The 22,396-nt window shown below is 37.0% G+C and overlaps 1 long non-coding RNA gene across 1 annotated transcript in view; it reads right to left on the bottom strand.

Annotated features, from left to right (window-relative positions):
- Window positions 1-10,771: 10,771 nt before the first annotated feature.
- The window catches only part of LOC127472574 (uncharacterized), a 129,089-nt gene continuing 117,464 nt past the window's right edge, over window positions 10,772-22,396 (bottom strand). The window contains exons 5-6 of the long non-coding RNA XR_007905061.1: window positions 12,987-13,114; window positions 10,772-11,532 (exon numbers count right to left, since the gene is read on the bottom strand). This is a non-coding gene — a long non-coding RNA (uncharacterized LOC127472574). The remainder of the gene's footprint in view (window positions 11,533-12,986; window positions 13,115-22,396) is intronic.

Below are 22,396 nucleotides of genomic sequence, written 5' to 3'. Positions count from 1 at the left end.
TTTCTTTTGGAAAATTCCAGAACTTTCCAGAACTTTCCAGAACATTCCAGCACATTCCAGAAATCTCCAGAAATTTCCTCGTCTGAACTTTGATTTCCTTTTGGAAAATTCTGGAACTTTCCGGAAATTTCCAGAAATTTCCAGAAATTTCTTTGCCTGAAATTTTAGTTTTTCCAGATCTTTCTAGAACTTTCCAGAAATTTCCAGAACTTTCCAGAAATTTCCTTGCCTGAACTTTTATTTCCTTTTGGAAAATTCCAGAACTTTCCAGCACATTCTAGAACTTTCCAGAATTTTCCAGGACTTTCCTTGTCTGAACTTTTATTTCCTTTTGGAAAATTCCAGAACATTCCAGAACTTTCCAGAACTTTCCAGAAATTTCCAGAAATTTCCAGAAATTTCCTTTTCTGAACTTTTATTTCCTTTTGGAAAATTCCAAAACATTCCAGTACTTTCCAGAAATTTCCAGAAATTTCCTTGTCTGAACTTTTATTTCCTTTTGGAAAATTCCAGAACTTTCCAGAACTTTCCAGAACTTTCCAGAAATTTCCAGAAATTTCCTTGTCTGAACTTTTATTTCATTTTGGAAAGTTCCGGAACTTTCCGGAACTTTCCAGAAATTTCCAGAAATGTCTTTGCCTGAAATTTTAGTTTTTCCAGATCTTTCTAGAACTTTCAAGAAATTTCCAGAAATTTCCTTGTCGGAACTTTTATTTCCTTTTGGAAAATTCCAGAACTTTCCAGCACATTCCAGAAATCTCCAGAAATTTCCTTGTATGAACTTTTATTTCATTTGGGAAAATTCCAGAACTTTCCAGAACTTTCCAGAAATTTCCAGAAATTTCCAGAAATGTCTTTGCCTGAAATTTTAGTTTTTCCAGATCTTTCTAGAACTTTCCAGAAATTTCCAGAACTTTCCAGAAATTTCCTTGTCTGAACTTTTATTTTGTTTTGGAAAATTCCGGAACTTTCTGGAAATTTCCAGAAATTTCTTTGCCTGAAATTTTAGTTTTTCCAGAACTTTCTAGAACTTTCCAGAAATTTCCAGAACTTTCCAGAAATTTCCAGAAATTTCCAGAAATCTCCAGAAATTTCCTTGTCTGAACTTTTATTTCCTTTTGGAAAATTCCAGAACATTCCAGAACATTCCAGAACTTTCCAGAACTTTCCAGAAATTTCCTTGTCTGAACTTTTATTTCCTTTTGGAAAATTCCAGAACATTCCAGAACTTTCCAGAAATTTCCAGAAATTTCCAGAACTTTCCAGAAATTTCCCTGTCTGAACTTTTATTTCATTTTGGAAAATTCCAGAACTTTCCAGAACTTTCCAGCACATTCCAGAAATCTCCAGAAATTTCCTTGTCTGAACTTTTATTTTCTTTTGGAAAATTCCAGAACATTCCAGAACTTTCCAGAACTCTCCAGAAATTTCCTTGTCTGAACTTTTATTTCCTTTTGGAAAATTCCAGAACATTCCAGCACATTCCAGAAATCTCCAGAAATTTCCTTGTCTGAACTTTTATTTTGTTTTGGAAAATTCCGGAACTTTCCGGAAATTTCCAGAAGCTTTCAGAAATTTCTTTGCCTGAAATTTTAGTTTTTTCAGAACTTTCTAGAACTTTCCAGAAATCTCCAGAAATTTCCTTGTCTGAACTTTTATTTCCTTTTGGAAAATTCCAGAACATTCCAGAACTTTCCAAAACTTTCCAGAAAGTTCCTTGTCTGAACTTTTATTTCATTTTGGAAAGTTCCGGAACTTTCCAGAAATTTCCAGAAATTTCCAGACCTTTCCAGAAATTTCCCTGTCTGAACTTTTATTTCCTTTCGGAAAATTCCAGAACATTCTAGAACTTTCCAGAAATTTCCAGAAATTTCCTTGTATGAACTTTTATTTCCTTTTGGAAAATTCCAGAACATTCCAGAACATTCCAGAACTTTCCAGAAATTTCCAGAAATTTCCAGAAATTTCCAGAAATTTCCTTGTCTGAATTTTTATTTCCTTTTGGAAAATTCCAGAACATTCCAGAACATTCCAGAACTTTCCAGAAATTTCCAGAAATTTCCAGAAATTTCCCTGTCTGAAGTTTTATTTTCTTTTGGAAAATTCCAGAACTTTCCAGAACTTTCCAGAACTTTCCAGCACATTCCAGAAATCTCCAGAAATTTCCTCGTCTGAACTTTTATTTCCTTTTGGAAAATTCCGGAACTTTCCGGAAATTTCCAGAAATTTCCAGAAATTTCCAGAAATTTCCAGAAATTTCCAGAAATTTCCTTGTCTGAACTTTTATTTCCTTTTGGAAAATTCCAGAACATTCCAGAACTTTCCAGAAATTTCCAGAAATTTCCTTGTCTGAACTTTTATTTCATTTTGGAAAGTTCTGGAACTTTCCGGAAATTTCCAGAAATTTCCAGAAATTTCTTTGCCTGAAATTTTAGTTTTTCCAGGTCTTTCTAGAACTTTCCAGAAATTTCCAGAAATTTCCAGAAATTTCCTTGTCTGAACTTTTATTTCCTTTTGGAAAATTCCAGAACATTCCAGAACTTTCCAGAAATTTCCAGAACTTTCCAGAAATTTCCAGAAATTTCCAGAAATTTCCCTGTCTGAACTTTTATTTCCTTTTGGAAATTCCAGAACTTTCCAGAATTTTCCAGAACATTCCAGAAATCTCCAGAAATTTCCTTGTCTGAACTTTTATTTCCTTTTGGAAAATTCCAGAACATTCCAGAACATTTTAGAACATTCCAGAAATTTCCAGAAATTTCCAGAAATTTCCTTGTCTGACTTTTAATTCCTTTTGGAAAATTCCAGAACATACTAGAACTTTCCAGAAATTTCCAGAAATTTCCAGAACTTTCCAGAAATTTCCCTGTCTGAACTTTTATTTCCTTTTGGAAAATTCCAGAACATTCTAGAACTTTCCAGAAATTTCCAGAAATTTCCAGAAATTTCCAGAACTTTCCAGAACTTTCCAGAAATTTCCTTGTCTGAACTTTTATTTCCTTTTGGAAAATTCCAGAACATTCCAGAACATTCCAGAACTTTCCAGAAATTTCCCTGTCTGAAGTTTTATTTACTTTTGGAAAATTCCAGAACATTCCAGAACTTTCCAGAAATTTCCAGAAATTTCCAGAAATTTCCTTGTCGGAACTTTTATTTCCTTTTGGAAAATTCCAGAACTTTCCAGCACATTCCAGAAATCTCCAGAAATTTCCTTGTCTGAACTTTTATTTCATTTGGGAAAATTCCAGAACTTTCCAGAACTTTCCAGAAATTTCCAGAAATTTCCAGAAATGTCTTTGCCTGAAATTTTAGTTTTTCCAGATCTTTCTAGAACTTTCCAGAAATTTCCAGAACTTTCCAGAAATTTCCTTGTCTGAACTTTTATTTTGTTTTGGAAAATTCCGGAACTTTCTGGAAATTTCCAGAAATTTCTTTGCCTGAAATTTTAGTTTTTCCAGAACTTTCTAGAACTTTCCAGAAATTTCCAGAACTTTCCAGAAATTTCCAGAAATTTCCAGAAATCTCCAGAAATTTCCTTGTCTGAACTTTTATTTCCTTTTGGAAAATTCCAGAACATTCCAGAACATTCCAGAACTTTCCAGAACTTTCCAGAAATTTCCTTGTCTGAACTTTTATTTCCTTTTGGAAAATTCCAGAACATTCCAGAACTTTCCAGAAATTTCCAGAAATTTCCAGAACTTTCCAGAAATTTCCAGAAATTTCCAGAAATGTCTTTGCCTGAAATTTTAGTTTTTCCAGATCTTTCTAGAACTTTCCAGAAATTTCCAGAACTTTCCAGAAATTTCCTTGTCTGAACTTTTATTTTGTTTTGGAAAATTCCGGAACTTTCTGGAAATTTCCAGAAATTTCTTTGCCTGAAATTTTAGTTTTTCCAGAACTTTCTAGAACTTTCCAGAAATTTCCAGAACTTTCCAGAAATTTCCAGAAATTTCCAGAAATCTCCAGAAATTTCCTTGTCTGAACTTTTATTTCCTTTTGGAAAATTCCAGAACATTCCAGAACATTCCAGAACTTTCCAGAACTTTCCAGAAATTTCCTTGTCTGAACTTTTATTTCCTTTTGGAAAATTCCAGAACATTCCAGAACTTTCCAGAAATTTCCAGAAATTTCCAGAACTTTCCAGAAATTTCCCTGTCTGAACTTTTATTTCATTTTGGAAAATTCCAGAACTTTCCAGAACTTTCCAGCACATTCCAGAAATCTCCAGAAATTTCCTTGTCTGAACTTTTATTTTCTTTTGGAAAATTCCAGAACATTCCAGAACTTTCCAGAACTCTCCAGAAATTTCCTTGTCTGAACTTTTATTTCCTTTTGGAAAATTCCAGAACATTCCAGCACATTCCAGAAATCTCCAGAAATTTCCTTGTCTGAACTTTTATTTTGTTTTGGAAAATTCCGGAACTTTCCGGAAATTTCCAGAAGCTTTCAGAAATTTCTTTGCCTGAAATTTTAGTTTTTTCAGAACTTTCTAGAACTTTCCAGAAATCTCCAGAAATTTCCTTGTCTGAACTTTTATTTCCTTTTGGAAAATTCCAGAACATTCCAGAACTTTCCAAAACTTTCCAGAAAGTTCCTTGTCTGAACTTTTATTTCATTTTGGAAAGTTCCGGAACTTTCCAGAAATTTCCAGAAATTTCCAGACCTTTCCAGAAATTTCCCTGTCTGAACTTTTATTTCCTTTCGGAAAATTCCAGAACATTCTAGAACTTTCCAGAAATTTCCAGAAATTTCCTTGTATGAACTTTTATTTCCTTTTGGAAAATTCCAGAACATTCCAGAACATTCCAGAACTTTCCAGAAATTTCCAGAAATTTCCAGAAATTTCCAGAAATTTCCTTGTCTGAATTTTTATTTCCTTTTGGAAAATTCCAGAACATTCCAGAACATTCCAGAACTTTCCAGAAATTTCCAGAAATTTCCAGAAATTTCCCTGTCTGAAGTTTTATTTTCTTTTGGAAAATTCCAGAACTTTCCAGAACTTTCCAGAACTTTCCAGCACATTCCAGAAATCTCCAGAAATTTCCTCGTCTGAACTTTTATTTCCTTTTGGAAAATTCCGGAACTTTCCGGAAATTTCCAGAAATTTCCAGAAATTTCCAGAAATTTCCAGAAATTTCCAGAAATTTCCTTGTCTGAACTTTTATTTCCTTTTGGAAAATTCCAGAACATTCCAGAACTTTCCAGAAATTTCCAGAAATTTCCTTGTCTGAACTTTTATTTCATTTTGGAAAGTTCTGGAACTTTCCGGAAATTTCCAGAAATTTCCAGAAATTTCTTTGCCTGAAATTTTAGTTTTTCCAGGTCTTTCTAGAACTTTCCAGAAATTTCCAGAAATTTCCAGAAATTTCCTTGTCTGAACTTTTATTTCCTTTTGGAAAATTCCAGAACATTCCAGAACTTTCCAGAAATTTCCAGAACTTTCCAGAAATTTCCAGAAATTTCCAGAAATTTCCCTGTCTGAACTTTTATTTCCTTTTGGAAATTCCAGAACTTTCCAGAATTTTCCAGAACATTCCAGAAATCTCCAGAAATTTCCTTGTCTGAACTTTTATTTCCTTTTGGAAAATTCCAGAACATTCTAGAACTTTCCAGAAATTTCCAGAAATTTCCAGAAATTTCCAGAACTTTCCAGAACTTTCCAGAAATTTCCTTGTCTGAACTTTTATTTCCTTTTGGAAAATTCCAGAACTTTCCAGAACTTTCCAAGACTTTCCAGAAATTTCCAGAAATTTCCTTGTCTGAACTTTTATTTCATTTTGGAAAGTTCCGGAACTTTCCAGAACTTTCCAGAAATTTCCAGAACTTTCCAGAAATTTCCAGAAATTTCCAGAAATTTCCAGAAATTTCCTTGTCTGAACTTTTATTTCCTTTTGGAAAATTCCAGAACATTCCAGAACTTTCCAGAAATTTCCAGAAATTTCCAGAAATTTCCCTGTCTGAACTTTTATTTCCTTTTGGAAAATTCCAAAACATTCCAGTACTTTCCAGAACTTTCCAGAAATTTCCAGAAATTGCCTTGTCTAAAATTTTTTTTCCTTTTGGAAAATTCCAGAACATTCCAGAACTTTCCAGAAATTTCCAGAAATTTCCAGAACTTTTCAGAAATTTCCCTGTCTGAACTTTTATTTTCTTTTGGAAAATTCCAGAACTTTCCAGAACTTTCCAGAACTTTCCAGCACATTCCAGAAATCTCCAGAAATTTCCTTGTCTGAACTTTTATTTCGTTTTGGAAAATTCCGGAACTTTCCGGAAATTTCCAGAAATTTCTTTGCCTGAAATTTTAGTTTTTCCAGAACTTTCTAGAACTTTCCAGAAATTTTCAGAAATTTCCAGAACTTTCCAGAAATCTCCAGAAATTTCCTTGTCTGAACTTTTATTTCCTTTTGGAAAATTCCAGAACATTCCAGAACATTCCAGAACTTTCCAGAACTTTCCAGAAATTTCCCTGTCTGAAGTTTTATTTACTTTTGGAAAATTCCAGAACATTCCAGAAATTTCCAGAAATTTCCAGAAATTTCCAGAACTTTCCAGAAATTTCCTTGTCTGAACTTTTATTTCCTTTTGGAAAATTCCAGAACTTTCCAGAACTTTCCAGAAATTTCCAGAACTTTCCGGAACTTTCCTTGCCTGAACTTTTATTTCCTTGTGGAAAATTCTAGAACTTTCCAGAACATTCTAGAAATTTCTAGAAATTTCCAGAAATTTCCAGAAATTTCCTTGTCTGAACTTTTATTTCCTTTTGGAAAATTCCAGAACATTCCAGAACTTTCCAGAAATTTCCAGAAATTTCCTTGTCTGAACTTTTATTTCATTTTGGAAAGTTCTGGAACTTTCCGGAAATTTCCAGAAATTTCCAGAAATTTCTTTGCCTGAAATTTTAGTTTTTCCAGAACTTTCTAGAACTTTCCAGAAATTTCCAGAACTTTCCAGAAATTTCCAGAAATCTCCAGAAATTTCCTTGTCTGAACTTTTATTTCCTTTTGGAAAATTCCAGAACATTCCAGAACTTTCCAGAACTTTCCAGAAATTTCCTTGTCTGAACTTTTATTTCCTTTTGGAAAATTCCAGAACATTCCAGAACTTTCCAGAACTTTCCAGCACATTCCAGAAATCTCCAGAAATTTCCTTGTCTGAACTTTTATTTCGTTTTGGAAAATTCCGGAACTTTCCGGAAATTTCCAGAAATTTCTTTGCCTGAAATTTTAGTTTTTCCAGAACTTTCTAGAACTTTCCAGAAATTTCCAGAACTTTCCAGAACTTTCCAGAAATTTCCTTGTCTGAACTTTTATTTCCTTTTGGAAAATTCCAGAACATTCCAGAACATTCCAGAACTTTCCAGAAATTTCCCTGTCTGAAGTTTTATTTACTTTTGGAAAATTCCAGAACATTCCAGAACTTTCCAGAAATTTCCAGAAATTTCCAGAACTTTCCAGAAATTTCCTTGTCTGAACTTTTATTTCCTTTTGGAAAATTCCAGAACATTCCAGAACTTTCCAGAAATTTCCAGAACTTTCCGGAACTTTCCTTGCCTGAACTTTTATTTCCTTGTGGAAAATTCCAGAACTTTCCAGAACACTCTAGAAATTTCTAGAAATTTCCAGAAATTTCCAGAAATTTCCTTGTCTGAACTTTTATTTCCTTTTGGAAAATTCCAGAACTTTCCAGAACTTTCCAGAAATTTCCAGAAATTTCCTTGTCTGAACTTTTATTTCATTTTGGAAAGTTCTGGAACTTTCCGGAAATTTCCAGAAATTTCCAGAAATTTCTTTGCCTGAAATTTTAGTTTTTCCAGGTTTTTCTAGAACTTTCCAGAAATTTCCAGAAATTTCCAGAAATTTCCTTGTCTGAACTTTTATTTCCTTTTGGAAAATTCCAGAACATTCCAGAACTTTCCAGAAATTTCCAGAACTTTCCAGAAATTTCCAGAAATTTCCAGAAATTTCCCTGTCTGAACTTTTATTTCCTTTTGGAAATTCCAGAACTTTCCAGAACTTTCCAGCACATTCCAGAAATCTCCAGAAATTTCCTTGTCTGAACTTTGATTTCCTTTTGGAAAATTCCAGAACATTCCAGAACTTTCCAGAACTTTCCAGAAATTTCCTTGTCTGAACTTTTATTTCCTTTTGGAAAATTCCAGAACATTCCAGAACTTTCCAGAACTTTCCAGAAATTTCCTTGTCTGAACAGTTATTTCCTTTTGGAAAATTCCAGAACATTCCAGAAATTTCCAGAAATTTCCTTGCCTGAACTTTTATTTCCTTTTGGAAAATTCCAAAACATTCCAGTACTTTCCAGAATGTTCCAGAACTTTCCAGAACTTTCCAGAAATTTCCTTGTCTGAACTTTTATTTCCTTTTGGAAAATTCCAGAACTTTCCAGAACATTCCAGAACTTTCCAGAAATTCCCAGAAATTTCCAGAAATTTCCTTGTCTGAACTTTTATTTTCTTTTGGAAAATTCCAGAACTTTCCAGAACTTTCCAGAAATTTCCAGAACTTTCCAGAAATTTCCAGAAATTTCCTTGTCTGAACTTTTATTTCATTTTGGAAAGTTCCGGAACTTTCCGGAACTTTCCAGAAATTTCCAGAAATGTCTTTGCCTGAAATTTTAGTTTTTCCAGATCTTTCTAGAACTTTCCAGAAATTTCCAGAAATTTCCAGAAATTTCCTTGTCTGAACTTTTATTTCGTTTTGGAAAATTCCGGAACTTTCCAGAAATTTCTTTGCCTGAAATTTTAGTTTTTCCAGAATTTTCTAGAACTTTCCAGAAATTTCCAGAAATCTCCAGAAATTTCCTTGTCTGAACTTTTATTTCCTTTTGGAAAATTCCAGAACATTCCAGCACATTCCAGAAATCTCCAGAAATTTCCTTGTCTGAACTTTGATTTCCTTTTGGAAAATTCCGGAACTTTCCGGAAATTTCCAGAAATTTTCAGAAATTTCTTTGCCTGAAATTTTAGTTTTTCCAGTACTTTCTAGAACTTTCCAGAAATTTCCAGAAATTTCCTTGCCTGAACTTTTATTTCCTTTTGGAAAATTCCAGAACTTTCCAGAAATTTCGAGAACTTTCCAGAAAACTCCAGAAATTTCCTTGTCTGAACTTTGATTTCCTTTTGGAAAATTCCAGAACATTCCAGAACTTTCCAGAAAATTCCAGAAATTTCCAGAAATTTCCTTGTCTGAACTTTTATTTCCTTTTGGAAAGTTCTGGAACTTTCTGGAAATTTCCAGAAATTTCTTTGCCTGAAATTTTAGTTTTTCCAGATCTTTCTAGAACATTCCAGAAATTTCCAGAAATTTCCAGAAATTTCCTTGTCTGAACTTTTATTTCCTTTTGGAAAATTCAAGAACATTCCAGAACTTTCCAGAAATTTCCAGAACTTTCCAGAAATTTCCAGAATTTTCCAGAAATTTCCCTGTCTGAACTTTTATTTCCTTTTGGAAATTCTAGAACTTTCCAGAACTTTCCAGAACATTCCAGAAATCTCCAGAAATTTCCTTGTCTGAACTTTCCTTTTCTGAAATTTTATTTCTTTTCGGAAAATTCCAGTAATTTCCAGAACTTTCCAGAAATTTTCTTTTCTGAAATTTTATTTCCTTTCTGAAAATCCCAGAACTTTCTAGGAATTCCCAGAACGTTCCAGAATTTTCCAGAAATTTCCAGAAATTGTCTTTTCTTAAATTTTATTTCCTCTCCTGAATTTTCCAGAAATTACCAGAACTTTCCAGAAATTTCCAGAACTTTCCTTTCCTGAAATTTCCTGAAATTTCATTTCCTTTCCAGAAATTTCCTTTTTCATTTCCTTTTTCTTCTTTTTTTTTCCCTGAAATTTCTTTTCCTGAAACTTTCTTCTTCCTTTCCTGAAGTTTCTTTTTTTTTTTTTTCCTTTTTTCTTTCCTTTCCTGAAATGAAATTTCAGGAAAGGAAAAGACATGAAATTTCTGGAAATTTTAGTAAAAGGAAATTTCATAAGGCCTCAAATATGAAACATGTAAGAACACCAGGAAAAAGTAAAGATAATATTAACACTCGTAACAATAATAACAATAATTGCACTTCTATAACAATAATAAAGTAATTATAAGATTGCTACACCGATAATAATATCCATATTAATAAAAATGATTATGATAATATTAAGATGGTACTTAATACCATCATACTTAATAAGTCCACCACCAGGTCTATGGTATTTAGAGGAAATGGAGGAGTTATTACTATTTTCAAAAGTGGTTTTTTTTTTTCAGGTTCAGCATTTAAATTACACCCATTTCTACTTGTGAATAATGACCCAACTATGACTGTAGAATGAAGAAGAGCCAAGTCTGTGCAGCTTTCAGAGTTCACCATCACACTGTGCTCTGCACGGTCACTGACTGGTTATTCTAAGATGTTGGGCTGGTTTAAAGGCAAACCAGCAGGGGAAATGAACCCAACTCAAAGGAGAGATTTTAAGTCAGAATAACAATTTAATAAAATAATACAAGAAATGCGATTCTACGGACAAACAGTTGGTTTTAACCCACAAAACCCAAATGTGTAACCCAGCACTCCGGGGCACGAACAGAGTGGTGTTGGTTGGGCCCCCTGAGTCCAAAGTAAAGGGAGAGGGGGAAAAAAACCTGTTGGTGAGAGTGCTGGGGCAGTCTGGTCAAGAGTGGTGGTCTGCAGTCTTCCTCTGGATCCCACAAGTGATTAAAAAAGCCCCAAGACTCCAAGATTATCTATCAGAGGGTGTAAATGGTTCATTGATAACAGTTTCTGGGAAATGGCATGGAAGGCTATGGAATACACAGTTTTGCGTTACACCCATCCAGTGATGAACTGGTCCCAGCTGTTCTAACTGGGACAGATGTTTGTGGAAAAATAAGTCTACAGTTCAACTTTGGTGGCTGATCAGCCTCTGCACCACTTAAGCACATCATTTCATTTCTAAATGGTGCTGGTTACAACAACTGATGGGCAACCAGAGTCTTCTGAATGGGAGATGTGGCCCTGTCATAAAGCAAAGCATGTGCTACAGTGAGCGGTGCTAATGTGGCTTAAAAAGCCCCTGGGGAGGTCTCTTTCCATGTGGGATTAAATGCATCTCATTGGTATAATGCCTTCGTGTTTGAAAAGCTTAATTTTTAAATCACTGGATAATTGTATAATTGTGGTATTTCCATTCCCTGCGAATGAATCAAACTCTTACTTCTAAAGTGAAAATAAAATGGCCTGAAAAACGTCCGCAGTTCTGCTCAGTGATGTCACTGTGGGGCTCAGAGCTGGGCCCTGGAGCAGGTAAATGGTGCCAAAGTTGAAGAATCAAACTGCACTTACTATGGCCAGTTCACTTTTTCCTGCAAGAAGTACATTACTCACGAGATCCCTGAGGTGTTTTCCCAGGCCAGTCAGATGCTCCTGATTTCTCCTTGTCCCAAGCTCCTTTGAAGGTTGTTTTGCCTGGCAAGCTGTGCTGTTGCTGTCAAAGGGAGGTAAATCCATGATGAACAGACTGGTTGGACTCTCCTGAAAAAAATGTACCCAAAGCATCTTGAATAAGCAGGTGAGTCCCAGTGCTCTTTTATGTCTTCCCATTTCACCAGAACACAAACCACCTGCTAAATACATGTAATTACAGTCAGATTGGTATATAAATGCCTATCAAAGATAGGGACAGCATCGAGGATGCTAAGGAAAAAACATCTAGATACTAGCAATTAAATAAATCAGTATATTTGGGAGAAACAGCTGGATCTGTCCAAACGGGCTGTTTGTGCATTGCTTCTCCGTACAGAATCTCCTGAGATGAATAAAACACAAGTAATTACAGGTAATCTTTAATTCTTTCAGTTTCTCCTGAATGGAACTTGGCACACAATTTTCAAATGCAGCTAAACTCTGCTGTGAAACTCTGTGTCCTCGGGCTATCAGCTCTGCTAAAGGCAAAGGAAAAGGGGGTGAGAAAAAATGAACATTCCAGCCAGCAGGAGCAATTAAAAACATCAACTGTAATGTCTGTGCAGGACTTGTGACTACTCTTATTATTTTTTTTTTTTTTTAAGACATTACGGGCAGTGTGAAAATTTTTACCAATATCAAGTTTAAATTTATTCATGACCACTCTATATCCATGTATTTCTGTACCAGTAGTTTAAGCCAAATGCTTATTGCCTTATCTTGGTATTTTCTCCACTGATGTAATCAAAAGATATTCTTATGGTTCCTCAACTTTAATTTTGTTAACCTAAACAAGCCTAGAAAAGCAATTTGAAATGTCTTCAACAGAGATGCTGTCCTTCCTGTAACCAGACTAGTAGTTCTTTTCTTTATCTAGTCCAATAAAGTGATATCTAGAGATCTATATATCTATCTATATAGATATGTATATATGGTTTTTTAAGGTGACTGTTTACAGTACTCTAAGTGAAAGCATATCCATGCCTTTTATAGGATTTCTTTGATTATTCCAGAAAACACCATGCCTGGTACATGACAACTGCACTGGTTTTCTCTTGGCAGTGGTACCTATGTGGGTCACAGCCACAGCAAACTAAAAATACACCCAGGCTGGTTTTTTTTCTTTTATTTTTTTTTCTGTTGTGTAGCTTCCAAATGATGAACTGCAGAAGTTCTTGTCCCTCAGGACATGAATTTATGCAGTACATCTTGTGATATTAGGGTCCAAAGTACGTTTCCTTGCGTAATTAAGTTAATCTTATTTTTGTTGTACCAACTGAAAGGCATTTAGTTCCCTGTTTGTACAGACACAGCCCTGACTTCTCTTTTATATGATCAGCTGAAAAAATATCAAACACACAGAGGCTTTGCCCCAAACATTAATGAATATTTTAATTAGTATTAAACTCCAAATCTCCTTTTAATATCCCCTACCCCTACTTTACTTCTGCCTTTGAGTGCCGTACAAAACTTGTAAGGGGACAAAGTCAGAGTTGAGAGACTTCAAAGTTGCCAAGACTTACCTTGAGAGGAAAGCCCTGTGGTTTCAGTACACACACGTTGAGGAAAGCTGTTAAAATCCATGGTTCTGTGAGCCACTGGATCATCTTTGTGTCATGCTGTGTTTATAAGCTGTCCATGGACTCCATTTCTGCTGAGAGATTTAACCTGTGAGCTCTTTGGGTCGTGGGTTATCCCTTTGCTCCATGCTTTCACAGTTTTTAGCCTTCAGAAGACAATGACCTTGACTGGATGCAAAAGCCACACCTCATTAATACAAATTACCCATTAAATATTTGGAGAGTCTTTCTTTGACATCACACAAATTCATTCCTCCACACCCAATAACCACATATCCAGTCCTAGGCAAACTGCCTAAACTTCTTGCATAAATGCTTCACCTCACTTATGAACATTAAAGCTTCTTACCCAATATGTATCTACTATGCCTTTCAAAAAAGATGTTTCTTACCATTTTTAAGGACAAATCAGTAACTTCAAAAGAATGCTGCCCTGAGTGCCCACCTGACAGTATGTAGCCTGCAACACAAAGACTGCAAAAAAATTTGGTGACTTTATGTTCCTACCTTACTATATGACATTAGGCTTTCACAGTTTTTAGCCCCGAGAAGACAATGACCTTGACTGGATGCAAAAGACACACCTCATTAATACAAATTACCCGTTAAGTATTTGGAGAGTCTTTGGCATCACACAAATTCATTCCTCCACACCCAATAACCAACTGTCTAACCTTCTTGCATAATGCTTCACCTCACTGATAGACATTTAAGCTTCTTACCCCATATGTACCTACTATGCCTTTCAAAAGAGATGTTTCTTACCATTGCTGCATCCAGCTGGCGGCCGGTCACCAGTGGTGTCCCCCAGGGATCAGTGTTGGGCCCAGTTCTATTTAATGTCTTTACTGATGATTTAGATGAGGGGATTGAATCCACCAGCAGCAAATTTGCAGATGACACTAAGCTGGGGGGTGGAGTGTGGATCAGCTGGAAGGCAGGAGGGCTCTGCAGAGGGACCTGGATAAGTTGCAGAGTTGGGTTGATTCCAACGGGATGAAGTTCAACCAGGCCAAGTGTCGGGTCCTGCACTTTGGCCACAACAACCCCCTGAAATGCTACAGGCTGGGACAGAGTGGCTGGAGAGCAGCCAGGCAGGAAGGGAGCTGGCAGTGAGGATGGACAGGAAGCTGAACAGGAGCCAGAGTGTGCCCAGGTGGCCAAGAAGGCCAATGGATCCTGGGCTGGATCAGGAACAGGGTGGCCAACAGGTCCAAGGAAGTGATTCTGCCCCTGGACTCAGCACTGGTGAGGCCACCCCTGGAGTGCTGTGTCCAGTTCTGGGCCCTCAGCTCAGGAAGGACATGGAGGGGCTGGAGCAGGTCCAGGGAAGAGCAACAAGGCTGGGGAGGGGACTGGAGCACAAGTGCTGTGAGGAGAGGCTGAGGGAGCTGGGGGGGCTCAGCCTGGAGAAGAGGAGGCTCAGGGGAGACCTCCTCACTCTCTGCAACTCCCTGACAGGAGGGGGGAGCCAGGAGGGGGTTGGTCTCTTTTCCCAGGCAACGATCAGCAAGACAAGAGGGCTGGGTCTTAAACTGTGCCAGGGGAGGTTTAGGTTGGATATTAGGAAGAATTTCTTTCCAGAGAGGGTGCTCAGCCATTGGAATGGGCTGCCCAGGGAAGGGGTGGATTCTCCATTCCTGGAGGTGTTTAAGATGAGACTGGATGTGGCATCAGTGCCATGGGCTGGGAACCACAGCGGGGTTGGATCAAGGGTTGGACTTGATGATCTCGGAGATCCCTTCCAACCCAACTGATTCTGTGATTCTATGATTTCTAAGGACAAATCAGTAACTTCAAAAGAATGCTGCCCTGAGTGCCCACCTGACAGTGTGTAGACTACAACAAAAAGACTGCAAAAAAATTTGGTGACTTTATGTTCCTACCTTACTGTATGACATTAGGTACTGCCACCCACAAGTTTCACTAAGCTGGAAACAGACTGGAAGGCAAAAGAAAACAATCTCTAAAAGCTAAAGAAATAGAATCATACAGGTTGTCTGCCTCCGTATCTTTAAAGTTTTTAAGAGCTGAAACATAGCTCCTAAGATTTAAATACCAAATTGAGCTGTCAACAATGACAACAGATGTAAGTAAAACTATTTTTCATATAAAAGGATTCAATTCCTGCTTCTCTCTGGGTTTTAGCCACAAAAATGAGTGACAGAACTCACACTGCAGTTATATGAAAAAAAAAAATAATCACCTCCAGAAATACAGACAATCCAAACATCTTTGTGCCATATTTTTGGTAAAATAAGATTTTTCAAAGTTTTCAGTTGTAAAAAATTAGCTTGTATATGAGAAAAACAATGGTTTGAGCTTATCTCTTTTCCCAAGTTTAAAATATGTGTCACCTAAAAGCTTTACAAACAGATACTGCAGGATTTCATGAAGTCAGAAAAAGCTGAAGTGAAACACTTGCAATTTAATGTCATTACATAGAGGCACTCCTGCAATATTGTTATCATCTGCTACTCGAGACAATGAAACTAATCCAAAAACTTTACCTTAAAGTAAGTAGCAACTTATAATGGAAACAAACTGAATACATATGGCAATCCTGTGCACTGTGCATATTTAAATAAAAAATTGACATTCTCAAAATTAGGAAAGAAAAATCTTTAAATACTTCCATTATATGTGGCACTGCAATTGATAAGCTGCTTTTGCTTTTAAGCAAGTGGTTTTTTGTTTTTTTTAAACCATAAATAGAGTAAAATGTGAGAGGGAAAAATTATCACAAGCTTTAGCTCCACCTGTTTGGGCTCTTCACTATAGTCTAGAAAGCTATTACCATGCAAAAAAAAAATGGACAGGCTTAGATGCTGCCATCACTTTGATTTCTCATGGTATCTCTTGGTGAGTTCTTCCCAATTATGATCAAAATATTAATATGATGCTGAGTGTAAAATGCTTTTAATTTTATTTTCCCTGTTACAGATGGTCTGACACGTTAGAAGGTTCTCTTGCAAATTCTCCATTAAAGTCCACAGGCCAAATACCTCCAATCACATGGGCTTTCTAGTGTGATATTGTTGATATTGTTATAACAACTCCTGTCATTGTACCTTACCTCCCACATAGTTAATTACTTCATTATCTGGAGTATAGCAACTGTTCTAGATATGGCATGGAAGCACTACTAGGAAAGATCTTTAACTCTAGATTTCCAGAACTTACATAATGTCATCTATCCAGAAATAAGAAACACTGTAAAATGTCACTGTTCAGTGGAAGAAAAAGAAGGAAAGAGACAAAGCAGGTTTTGAGCTTAATTCTTGGATACTTTTGAAATTCAAGGACAAATAAGTTAAATCTCTACAAGTACGATGCAGATGGCATAACATACTTGGGGCTTTTATATCACATTAAGGATTTTAATTTTGTGTTAGAAATTGTCACATTACAAGGCACTCAACGTTACCTCAGCAGTTTCCTGTAATTTCATTTATTCCTTTAGTCAGGCTGCAAAAACTTTCCACAATGGAAAAGTGCAGAAAAAAAAAAGCCCCACTCAAACATTACTGAATGAAACATAGAAGACATAGAAGTACAGCTAGGGGGGAGGTTTATTAATAATTATGTTTCTGACAGCCTTTAACGTGATTTCCTACATCAAGAGGAACCACTAACAGGAGTTAAGTATTTCCAGGCTGTTTTGTTTTGCACTTTTCCTTGCTAGAGTTCTTCATTACCTGTTCTGTTCAACTCTGCTAAAGGGACAGAGAACGTATGGAAAGTGGAGGAAAACTGCTCTTTGCTTCCTGTTGTTGGTGACCCATCTGGTGGGACATCTGGTGTCCCATCATGGTGTTTTCAGATACGACCACACTGTTTTCTAAGGGGGAATGAGTTTGGTCAAATTTCTGTTCGGAAGGGTTCAGAATGTAGTGGTGATTAGCCTGGAATAGCTCAGTGTCACCCTCAGTCTTACAGACGACTGTATCTTGGAGGTCCAGATTCCTCCTATCCCTTTATCCATCAAACTACTGGCAATTTTGAATTAATGTGCAAATGGAATTGCTCTGGGTTTTTTGCATTCCTAAATATTTTACCCCTTAGCACTTCCATTATTGACATGTACAACAAAGAGATGAGAACTATAGGTGGTCCTGTAAGGAATTTTCAGAGTAAGACAATAGTGACATGTATTTCACATTCAATTATTGATGCACTCGAAAATCAAAAAATATTAGATGGAGAAGGCACTGATAAGGGGACAATCTATTTATCTGAACTGACTGTGCAATCCAACTGGAAAATTTGTCTGAGCGCTAAATGTCTTTGGAATTAAAGGAAGTTATCTCACCTCAGCGCTTCTTATGATTACTGTCATCAGAAAAAAGAGCTGAAATATAAAAAAATTACCCAAACACAGCATTTCCTAAGCACAGTAGCAACACCAGCCTAGTGGTGCCTGTTCACTCTCAGCCAGCATCGCCCCAAGCCCTCAATCTGAACCCACCTGACACTCAGCATTGCTGCTTGCAGCCATTTCTACCTCTGGTCTCCAGGGTGGTTTTTCAATTGTCTTACAATTTTACATGAAATCACAGTCAGACAATAGAGTAGAAAAACCCAACACCTTTCCACCAAGAGCCACCAATTTTTTTCAAAACCAAAAATTAGGGCAGGACCCATTCTAGTGGGTGCAGTGGAGATTCCCTCATTTCCCCCATCACATGCCCCATCAAGAGTGCAGACCAGTCTGCCTTTTAGCCACAACAGGCCACCCCCCCTGTGGAACCCCATGTTCCCAGCACAAACCACTGGGAATCAGCAGATCATGGCGCTGGTGCCATGCCCAGACCCTGCAGCCTTTATGGAGTGGAGACAGAAGCTGCAAGCCAAGCTCTTTTCCTTCCCTTGGGAGCATCCAAAGCTCTCCTCTGCTGCACAGGCATCTATCTTGTGGTAGTTGCAAATATTATCTGAAGTTATCTCCTCATCTGTCTTATCCACCTCATTTTCCCAGGAGAATTGAGCTGTGAGGGGCCAAAGCCTGCGTGTATGGGGTGAACTCACAGCAGCAAACATCAAGGCCTCTTTGGGACAGGCTGTGCCATTGCAGAGCCCCATGTGTAAAAGGAACAAAGCTACTGCTCTGATTGCTTCTGCACTGTAGAGCACCTACCAGCTTTCTGCAAATTTTACCTCATGGGTAAAAGGATTTCCAAGCCAAGATGTTAAATATACACAGGCAGCCGTTCCAAATATTATGAAATTAAACAACCTCCTCTATTCTGCATAATAAAATCAAATTGCTACAATTGTGTCACTTCACACCACACGCAGCGAGGATGAAAAATTGGAGCAGCCTGTAGATTTTTCTCGGGTTCTGTCAGCAGCACATGTCAGCCTGCAACAAGGAATACCTACATCCATATGCTTTCTGTCAGCCTGTAAGACAAATGCAGCACAGTCTTTGTGCTTCCAGCAAACCAAGAGAGAGTAAATGATATATAAAGCTCGTCTTTTTTCCGATTCATGGATAGAAGGCATTACGTGGACAAAGACAAATGTGATGGTTGCACGCTGACTGAGGATACCCAACTGCTGCAGCTGTGAGCTGATTTAGAAAAGACACTGTTTTATTTTGTGTTTATGGATTTGAACCCAAGCTAAACACATTTGTAACCAGCTTGGCCTCCCCTGCACTCACACGAGCCGTACGAGCTCTGGGCACGCCGGTGCTGTCAGTGCTCAATCCTCACACTGCAGCTGAACCAGTCACTGAGGGGGAACAGAGGCATCCCCGGTGTTTGCTGTCACAAGGCAGCAGCAAACTGCACAGTCCCAGAGCAGCTGGTGGAACCCGAGAGGAGGCTGGCCTAGGGGGACTGCCCTTTCTTTGTGATGGTCTGCCAGCGGTGTAGGACTTCCCTATAAATTTGTCTTCTAAGTGGCAATGTCAAACAGCTGTAGGATGATCATTTTTGCAAGGCTCAGCTTCCTAAATTGCAATCAAGGAAAATGAAAGGTCACGCCAAAGTAAGGTCTCCCTTGTGTTCCTTCTTACTTGGTCTAATTCCTTCTACTTTCCACATTCTAGCAGAGGAAAAGGTTCAGGCTTCTATGGAAACATATGGTGATCTTAGAAAAAACATTTTCTATGAGTAAACATATCAGAGGAAATTAATATTATTAGGTTCATCCCCAGAAGAAAGGTACAATTCATGTCCCTTGAGTCCTCTAGTTAATTAGGGGAAGATACACAGTTCCTAAAGGAAAGATGTGTAGATATCTTGCAAACATATCTCACAGCAGTGTCCATAAAGTCCTGCTGGTGATATCTGATGTATTTGGTTCATTTGAGAATCTGGGTGACTAAGTAAGGTCAGAGGTTTTATCTTGCCCTTCTCAGATGACTAAACTTAAGAGTTATTAAACCCACCAAAACACTAAGCTTTTAGACTCCTACATCACGTTCATCACTGAACCACTGTTTGTGATGACTTTGGATCACCTACAAACATGCAATTTCAGAAATAAAATACCACAATTCTCGGGCAACTGTGGCAATAATGATCATTCTGCAATACCACCACTGAAATAGGAGATGCTATTGGCTGTTATCACAGGGCCTGTTTCCATAAAGCTCCTATAAAATCCATATGCACGGTAACCATTTGCAAGTGAAAATGTAGCTGATGTGTGCAATTGTTTATTCTGAATACAGAACAGACATCTGCATGAGCAAATGGATGTGCATGCAAATCTATTCCCAAACTTGAGACAGTTTTGATCCATAGCCACAAAGGCTTTTTGGAATACTCCTGTTGATTTCAAGGATTTTGCCCACAGATGTTATTTTGAGGCCATTGAAATTACTCCACTGCTCCTAAATATCAAGAAGCACCTTAACTTTTCTTTTACTTACAGCACAGTTAGACTGATACTGAGTCAAATCAAGCCCAAATACACTAAGAAGGGATAATCTCAAGAAGAAAGCTTGATAGTCACTACAAAATTAAGCATGACACACTGTTGTGCATCTTCTCCTGCAGTGGATATTTGCAAGCAAAAATCAGGGATTTCTTCTATTTATTAATGCATTTTCCCCTCCAGGAAATCTCTTTAATGAGAAAAAAACCTCCAAACTTTTAAAATGTATGTATTAAAGAAAACTCTTCATAAAGCTCAAACTCCTCTCACAGTTGTATTTTGCTGTTGCTGCTAAAGGATCAAAATAACCAAGAGTAAAACCCAAACATTCTGAAAAACTTTTGAATCCTGTAATTCTGTTCATGTTGCAGTGGGGTTTGTTTCATTTAAATCTAAAGGCTCTCAGTATTTGGAAAGCTTCCAGGTTGCCCTCAGGCTGAAAAGCACCACTGACTCTGTAATATCAAAGAACCAAGGGACATTTGATGCAGCTCTGTATCACACATTTGCTGCTTAATACACAGGAGTTTGGGGCCCTTCATCTACTGTTCTGTGGGCACAGGAGCATCTTCTAATTAAAATTCTCCCCATCACCACAGGGCAGGGCCTATCTGTGTGAACCAGGTCCAAATTACTGGTCAGGTCTCAAACAGAAACAAAAAGTGGCCAAACAAGCAGCAGTGACCTCCAGCACTTCACCAAGGGGCTGATCAGCACAGAAACAGGCACTTCTCTCAGAATTCCTCATGAAAAACTAAAGTTTCCATTCCTTTGGTTTAAGCCAGTGCAGTTTGATGAGTTGTTGTTTTGATTTGCTGATTGATAAGGTTTGAAGCACTTTTACTTTGCATTTAGTTAGGAGGTGTAAGCTGGCAGTGGGCTAGAGGGAATAATTTATAAATTAGATGATTTTGTATAGATTAGCCAAGTGCCCTCTGACTGAGAATATAGCCATCTCTAAATATTTAGAAGAATTAAACAGCAACTGTTTGTTGAGCACATTTAGTAGGCCGCTGAAGTATAACTAGGAATAAATAAAAAGAAACCAAGAAAAAGGTTGATATCACAGAGGAAAGGCTTAGCAGTATAATAAGGCAAACACAAAAAAGTTTTTATGTCTATTTATACCTCTCCCATCACTAAGTCTAAGTTTAAAACCTCAAAACTATTATGCATTAAATATAAGACACTGGTTAGGTGAATGACCTTACTGGGTCTATGTTTCCATTTTCAACTGAGCAGCTTTGGACAGACATTTTATCTCTCTGTTACCCAAGTTAAACTAAAAATATACTTCTTTCTCTTTCTTTATACATACAATGCATTCATGTTTTGTCTTTGGGTTAACATATAGCTCAAGACCATTTATTGAGGTTTAGACCAGTATCTACAAATGTCTGTTCTTCCTATAAGTTAGAGAGCTGTACCTGGTCAAGTTAGCACATCATCTCCTACCTTATTAGAACTTGTGTGCCCCAAAAATCATTTTATAATAATAAATGTTGAAGGTATCAATGTATCTATTTCCTTGTTTATATTCCTATCACTCCCTGTAGACAAACCTACATGTGCAATTATATATACACATATATATGTATGCAGAGGAAAGGATTATACAGTGTAGCCACCACTTACCTTGGAAAAGAAAAATTTTGGCCTAGATTCCTGTCTGCCTCCCAGTCCTAGCAATTTAAGAGGAGAAAAAAAAAGTATTGGTCTCATACTGAATGAACCATCATCATGAAGGACAGTTAAAATTGCATCCATTCAAGAAGCAATCATGTAATTACTGTGCTTGTTTCTTCCCACACTGCAGAAATGATTGTACAGAGAGAATCTCTGTGATGTCTAAATACTTTCCCCAGTATTACCTTCAAACTTTTCTAAATAAAAATATAAATCTAATTACTCCTTAATTTTCCACTTCTGGGCGAAAGTAAGTTTGAAACAATAAGAAAGGCCTAAAAAAACCCAAAAGAAATATTAAGTGAACAGTACCTATTTCTCCACTAATCATCTCATGAGATTTCTAGAGAGAGATGGTAAAATTATACTCTGGGAGTAAGAAGCATCTCCTCAGTCTTTTGGAACATCAGTATTTTACTGACACGAGTTCTTGTCTCTGCTAATTATGGAGGTCTGGGTGAAGTAATTAAATTATGTGGAAAAAATAGGGTTTGGGTTGTTATTTTAATTATTTGAGTAATGCATACTTTGTATAGTCCGCCTTTTAAAATATAAAGTCTAAAATCTCTAGAGTACAGACTAATAGCTCTGAATAATCCTAGAGAGAGCTTGACTTCGTATTAATTGACCTGCTAAATCACAAAGTGGTTATTGCCTGTATATATTTAAAAATAGATAATAGTACCTTAACCACTACTTTTAATCTTGAATTTCTTTCTTTAGGTAGTAAAGACTGCAATCCTATGGTGGTTTGTGCCTTATCTCTTTACCTCTGAAAG

Source organism: Manacus candei, unplaced genomic scaffold (assembly GCF_025592945.1).
Source record: "Manacus candei isolate 608988 ecotype Guabito, Panama unplaced genomic scaffold, ASM2559294v1 h1tg000029l, whole genome shotgun sequence".
Taxonomy (NCBI): domain Eukaryota; kingdom Metazoa; phylum Chordata; class Aves; order Passeriformes; family Pipridae; genus Manacus; species Manacus candei.
The sequence above is the reverse complement of the archived record's forward strand: the minus strand, read 5'-3'. Positions and strand labels throughout refer to the sequence as shown.